Here is a 7,356-nt window from a genome sequence, read left to right as displayed (position 1 = left end):
TGCTTCATTGCTCTTATTTGATTCAAGGAATTATTTAATTTCCATCTTGGTTTCAATGTTGACCCAAGGATCATTCGGGAGAAAATGGTTTAACTTCCAAGTCTTTGTTTGGTTTCATGAGTTCTTCTTAGAGTTAATTTCTGGTTTTATTTCATTGTTGTCTGAGATTGTGCTTAATATGATTTCTATTTTTTTTAATTTATTGAGTCTTGATTTGTGGCTTATCTTATGATCCATCTTGAAAAATGTTCCATGGCTGATGAGAAAAATATATATTCTGTAGTTGTGAATGGAATGTTCTACAGATGTCTGTTAATTCTATTTGCTATAGAGTACAGTTTAACTCCAATGTTTCTTTGTTGACTTTCTGCCTTGAAGATCTGTCTACTGCTGTCAGTGGAGTATTGAGTCTCTCACTATTATTGTATTGTTGTCTAGCTCCTTTTTTTTTTAAGGTCTAATAGAATTTGTTTTATAAAGTTGGGGACTTTGGTTAGGCACACATATGTTTAAAATTTTTGTGTCTTCTCATTGGTCTGATTCCTTTATCAGTATGTAATAGCTATCTTTGTCTTTTTTCTTTTGTTAATTTAAAATCTGTTTTTATCATATATTAGAATGGCTATTCCTGCTCATTTTGGGTTTCCATTTTCGTGGAATATTTTGCCCTACCCCTTACCTTGAGTCTACAGAAGTTGTTGTGAGTTAAGTGGGTCTCTTGGAGACTGCAGATATTGGGTTGTGTTTTCTTATCTATTCTGCCAGTCTATACCTTTTTAATAGGGCATTGAGGCGACTTATATTCAGTGTTAATAATTATATGTAAGGTACTTTTCTACACATCATACTGGTTGTTATTTGGTTGCTTTATTTATTTTATTGTTTGTATTGGTGTTCCATAAAGCCTATGGACTTTATTATTTCCAGAGTTTTTATACTAGTGTATTCTGACCTTTCATTTTAGTGTTTAGGATTCCTTTGAATATTTCCTGCAGAGCCTGTCTAAGTGGTATAAATTCCCTCAGCATTTGCTTAGGGATCTGCTAAGAATTTCATTCTCCTTCATTTATGAAACTTAGTTTTGTGGGATACAAAACCTTGGCTGAGTGTTATTCTGCTTAAGGAGATTGAAATTGGGCCCCACTCCCTTCTGGTTTATAGGGTTTCTTCTGAGAGGTCTGCTGTTAGTCCGATAGGTTTACCTTTGCAAGTTATTTGATGCTTTTGTCTTACTGCTCTTAAAATTCTTTCCTTCACATTAACTTTGCATAACTGGATGATCAATTGCCTTGGGGATGCCCTTTTTGCAATGAATGTCATGGGGTTTCATTGGGCTTCTTGTATCTGAATGTGTAGATCTCTGGCAAGGCCAGAAAAATTTTCCTCCATTATTCCCTCAAATAGGTTTTCCAAATCTGTCACTTTCTTGCTTTCTTTTTTTCCTCAGGAACACCTATGTTTCTTAGGTTTGGATGTTTTGCATGATCCCATATTTCTTGGCAACTTTGTTCCATTCTCTTGATTCTTTTTTCTTGTCTGATTGGGTTAATTCAAAAGCCTTATCTTTAAGTTCTGAGATCTTTTCTTCTGCTTGAGCTAGTCTACTGTTAAAACTTTCCACTGTATTTTGTACTTTCCTAAATGCTTCTTTCATTTCCAGAATTTCTTTTGTTTGCATGTTTGTTGTTTGTTTCATTAAGGTGTCTATCTCTTTGAAAAAATTTCATCCATGTCATGAATAGTTTTTTTTAATTTCTTTGTGTTGGTTTTCAATTTTTCTTGAAGTTTCTTGACAAATTTTATATTAAACTCTTGAATTCTATGTCTAGAATTTCAACATTTTATTTTGGTTAAGATTCACTGTTGAAGAGTTGGTGTAGTCTTTGGGGTTTTTGGAAAACTCTGTTTTTTCATATTTTCAGAATTATTTTTCTAAACCGGGCTTGGTGGCTCAGCCTGTAATCCTGCGCCTTTGGGGGGCTGAGGTGAGTGGATTGCCTGAGCCTGTGGGTTCGAGACCCACCTGGGCAGCGAGACCTCATCTCTACAATAAATCAAAAAAAAAATCAGCTGGGCTTGGTAGTGCATGCCTATAATTCCGGCTACTTGGAAGGCTGAGGCGGAGCCCAGCAGGTGGAGGCTGCAGTGGCTGGGAGCGGCCACTGCACTCCAGTCTGGGAGACAGACTGAAACTCCAACTCAAAAAAAAAAATTATTTTTCTAGTTCTATCTTATTTGGCAGATAATTTTTTTCCTTATTTGTGGTGGCAGGGGTCTGAAGTAGTTACTGTAGAGTTTCCTTGGTTATATATAGCCTTGATGTTGATGTGATGAGTTTTTCAATTGCTGTATGTGGCAGCACTGTGCTGTGTACCTGCACTGGCTCACAGTGTCTTGAGTGGCTGGCATGGCTTAGAAAGTGTTGTTAGTTGGCATTTGGGATCAGGTCTTCACCAAAGCTGAGGTGGTCAGTTGTACTGTTGGGCTCAGGCCAGGAGATAGCTCTTGTGGAGACAGCTATGATGGTGCATTCCTCTTTGGAGAGTATTTCTCCAGATAAGTGCCTGCCAGTCTAGGCCAAAGGTAGAGATTTCCCAAGTTTTCTGTTTTGAGCCCTCTGGGTTCTTATAGGGGAAAGGAAATGGAGCACTCTACAAGTGTGCACTCTTAACTGCCCCACTGAGGGTTAGGTAGGAGTTCCAGGCCACTGGGTAATGTGCCAGCAGGCCTAGAAGCCTTCACAAGAAGAATGAGAATTTGCTATGGCAATGCATCCCACTCAGTTCCTGCCTTGGCCTCAGTTAATCTGTGATCTGAATGTCAAGGTGCCTCAGGACTTCAGGTGTTCTCAGGCAGCCCTCCAGCCAGGAACTGTCTTCAGCTGAGGAGTTTACCTTGGGGTCTGTTCCCTCCCAAGTTGACTGGAAAACAGCCTACCCTACAAGGGTTGAGTTTCTGGGAAGTGGTGGCTGGTGCTGCTCTAGGTTTTTTTCTTGCACCACTTCACAGTCAAACATAGCTGTTGAGAGAGGGTTTTCCATTAGGGGCTGTGGTCCCACCAGGCCCAGGGATCCCTGAAAGTTCATGGCAGGAGCACAGAACTTCCAAAGTCCTGTCACTCATCCTCTCCACTGCATCTACATCTGGTGGACTGTGTAGTGCAGGAGAGAGCCTCATCAGTTCTAGCCCAGGTCAGTAGATTTTTTTTCCTTCTTCTTTGCTCTAAGGAGTTATTATCTCTCCTTTGGAGACTCATGGAGTGTGCTGCTGGATCTGTTCCTCTTTGGGTGCTAAGGAAATGCTCTATCTTGGTTCACTTCATAGGAGAAACTCACCCTACCTGTCTCGTGTTGGCATCTTAATCCTTCTCCCAAGAAAGACCATTAAAAAAATCTTTTGCATGTATCAAAATACGTAATAACATAAAAATCTCAATTATCTCTGATGTACTCTATAAATTTAGTGTAATTCCAATCAAAAGTTTATCCGGAATTTTTGTGGAACTTGGCAAATTCTTAGGTTCAGGAACTGTCCAAAAAGAACTAAGATATGCAGTTCCCAAACTGTACACTGAGGCACTTAGGATGCTGTAACAGACTCAAAAGGATACCATAGGATATTTTAAAATTTCAAGGGAAACCCAACAACATTACCACTAGCTCAAGAAAGCTGTGTCTCAACATCAGATCATGCTGCATACCTATCAATGATGTGATATTTGCAAAGTTGGGTTTTCACCGGTTGCTCTACCAAAAAGCAGGTACCTCTCAAAAACAAATGTGGAACAGGAAATGCAGGTGGTGGTGTCCATTTTCACTGCAAGGATTGAGAAGCTGTGCAGTGCTCAACAGATACATACATTCCATTAGTAAGTGACTGTGGCATTTAAAGATGAAAGAACAATAGTGGGGTTTTTTTTCTTTCAATGTAGGTGCATTATTTTTCAAGTGGCTACTAAGTTTTGGGACACACAACCTCATTAAGTTGTTTGGAACCTAACCGTTTAACAGACATGATTATTAGGTATGTCTTTTGACTTAGGGAACTGTGAAGAAAGAACTATAACATAACTGCATTATGATCTGTGAAATGCTGATCTCTACTAAAGAGGAACTAGGCTCTAAGAACATTTAGATGAGGGGGGATTTGCCCTATCTAATGTCAAGACTTACAAGTTAGCAATAGAATAGTGATTAAGGCAGCATAATTAGTTAAGGCAGACCCATGGAACAAAAAGAGAATCCCCAGACAGATCTAAACATAAATGAGAATTTGAGAGATTATAGTTTTATTATTATTTTGGGAGACTGTAGATTATATTGTAAATCAGGTATGCTTCTCATATATGATGTTAGGGTCCCTGGCTTTACTTGTTGGGGATAAATATTCTTATATCAAACCAAATACACAAAAAAATAATTTTGATGCATTCCTCTCCAGCTGAGTGGCTAATAGAGATACCAAACCAAAACTTCTTAGCTACCCACAACCTTCCCTAACTCAGTTGATGACAACTGTATCCATCCAGTTCAGTTACTCAAGTTAAATTCTCCAGAATTATGTTTTTTGTTGTTTGTTTTCTATTACTGTGCATTCAATCCATTAGAAAATCTTGTTGCCTTGATCTTAAAAATAGATACAAATTTAAGCAGTTCTCACCACTCCTACTGTCACTGACCTAGTCTAACCACAATCATCTCTTGCCTGGATTAATACAATAGTTTCTCCATATCCACAATGACTCTTCTACAATCTGTTAATAGCAGAACAGCCACAACAATCTCTTAAAAATATACCTGACCAAGTCATTCATCAGCTCAAAATCTCCTTCAAAGACTTGTTTGACTCTTTGTATGAGCCTAAAAGACCCTGTAGGATCTGGCTCCTGTAAGGTCTCTTGTTCTCCCTGAGCCCTAACCTGTAGCATCCTCACTGTTCCTCAAGCATACCAAGTATGCTGTCCCACTCAGGGCCTTTGCACCTGCTGTACTCTCCACTTGGACCATTTGACAAGCATTCACTTGGCTCATTCATTTACCTCCTTCAGGTCTTGGCTTGGGTACCACTTTCTCAGTGAAGTTTACCCTGACCATTGGGCATCTCACTTAAAATTTATTCTGTTCATTATGAAGCCCTAACTCTTTCAATTTTTGTTTCTCAGCTCTACTTTTTCTTTTTCTATAGCGTGATCTTTTAAGTGATATATGTTCTTATTTTAAATTTCTTATCTATAGTCTATCTCCTTCCAGTAGAATGTAAACTGTGAAAACAGACATCTTTCTCTGTTTCATGAACTGACGGAGCCCAAGTGTCCAGAGCAGTGCTTGCACATAGAAGATGCTCAATATATATTTTTTAAATAAATTAACTAAAGATTTGTTATAAAAGACAAGAACTTTACCACTTCTATTCAACACTGTACTGGAAGTCCTAGCAAAAGCAATCAGATAACAGAAAGAAATAAGATATCCAAATCAGCAAGAAGAAAGTCAAACTATCTCTGTCCATTGATGGCATAATTATATACCTAGAAAAGTCTAAAGACTGCTTCAAGAGACTCTTACACCTGATAAACAACTGTAGTAAAGTTTTAAAATACAAAATCAATGTACAAAAATTAGTAGCATTTCTATACACCAATGATGCTCAAGCCAAGAACAAAATCAAGAGCAACAAAATCAAGAGCTCAATCCCATTTATAAGTAACCACACAAAAAAAATAATAAAATAACTAGAATACATTTAACCAAGGGAGTGAAAGATCTCTTTAAGGAGACCTACAAAACACAGATGAAAGAGATTGTAGTCTGCATAAATGCAGGAATATCTTACGCTCATGGACCAAAAGAATCAGTATCATCAAAATGACTACTGCCCAAAGCAATCTACAGATTCAATGCAATACTTATCAAAATACCAACACCATTTTTCACAAAACTAGAAAACACAATTCTAAAGTGTATATAAAACCAAAAGGAGCCAAAATAGCGAAAGCAATCCTAAATTAAAAAAAAAAAAATCAGAAACATCACATTGTCTGACTTCAATTTATACTGTGAGGCTATGGTAACTAAAACAGCATGGTAATGGTACAAAAATAGACAGATAGATCAATGGAATAGAATAGACACCTCAGAAATAAATCCACATGCTTACAATCAACAAATCTTTGACAAAGCTGACAAAAATAAAGTATGGGGAAAGGACATCCTATTCAATCAATGACTCTGGGAAAATTGACCAGCCATAAGCAGAAAAGCAAAACTCTTACTTCTCACCAGATAACAAAAATTCACACAAGATGGACTAAAGACCTAAATATAAGACCTGAAATTATATTTTAAAAAAAACTAACTAGATAGATGAGAGATAGGTAGATAGATGACAGATGAAGAGATTTTAAAAACCTAGAAGGAAACACAGGAAAAACCCTTCTGGATATCAGCCTAGACAAAGAATTTGTGATGTGACAAAGATCCTGAAAGCAGCAAAACATATATAGGCAAATAAGCCTTAATTTAACTAAACATTTTCTGCACAGCAAAGGAAATAATCAATAAACAGAAAACCTATAGAATGGTCGGAAATATTTGCAAATTATGCTTCCAAGGACTAATAACCAAAATTTACAAGAGACTCAAAAAACACTCCATAAAAAAACTACGTCACCAAAAAAGTGAGCAAAGGGTATAAATAAACATTTCTCAAAAGAAGACATACAAGTGGCCAACAAACATATGAAAAAATGCTCAAAATTACTAGTAATCAGAAAAATGCAAATTAAAACCACAATGAGGTATCATCTTACACCAATCAAAATGGCTATTAATAAAAAGCCAAAAAATAACAGATGTTGTTGTGGATGTGGAGAAAAGGGAATGCTCATACACTGTTGGTGGGATTATAAACTAGTTCAACCTCTATGAAAAACAATATGTAGGTTTCGCAAAGATCTAAAAATAGAACTACCGTTTGACTCTGCAGTCCCACTACAAGGTATCTAACCAAAGGAAAAGGAACTTTATATTTAAAAGATACCTGTACTTGTATGTACACTGCAGCACTATTCACAATTACAAAATCACGGAACCAACCTATGTGTCCATCAACAATTGACTGGATAAAGAAAATATGATATACACCAGGGGCGCCAAAAATGTATACACATTTTAAAAGATGTTATCAGCCCGGCTCGGTGGCTCAGCCTGTAATCCCGCGCCTTTGGGAGGCTGAGGTGAGTGGATTGCCTGAGCCCGCGGGTTCGAGACCTGCCTGGGCAGCGAGACCTCATCTCTACAATAAATAAAAAAATCAGCGGGGCGTGGTAGCGCATGCCTGTAATCCGGCTACTCGGAA

The sequence above is a fragment of the Carlito syrichta genome, unplaced genomic scaffold (genome assembly GCF_000164805.1).
Source record: "Carlito syrichta isolate Samal-C Ts95f unplaced genomic scaffold, Tarsius_syrichta-2.0.1 Scaffold305308, whole genome shotgun sequence".
In the NCBI taxonomy this organism is placed as follows: Eukaryota; Metazoa; Chordata; class Mammalia; order Primates; family Tarsiidae; genus Carlito; species Carlito syrichta.
The sequence above is the reverse complement of the archived record's forward strand: the minus strand, read 5'-3'. Positions refer to the sequence as shown.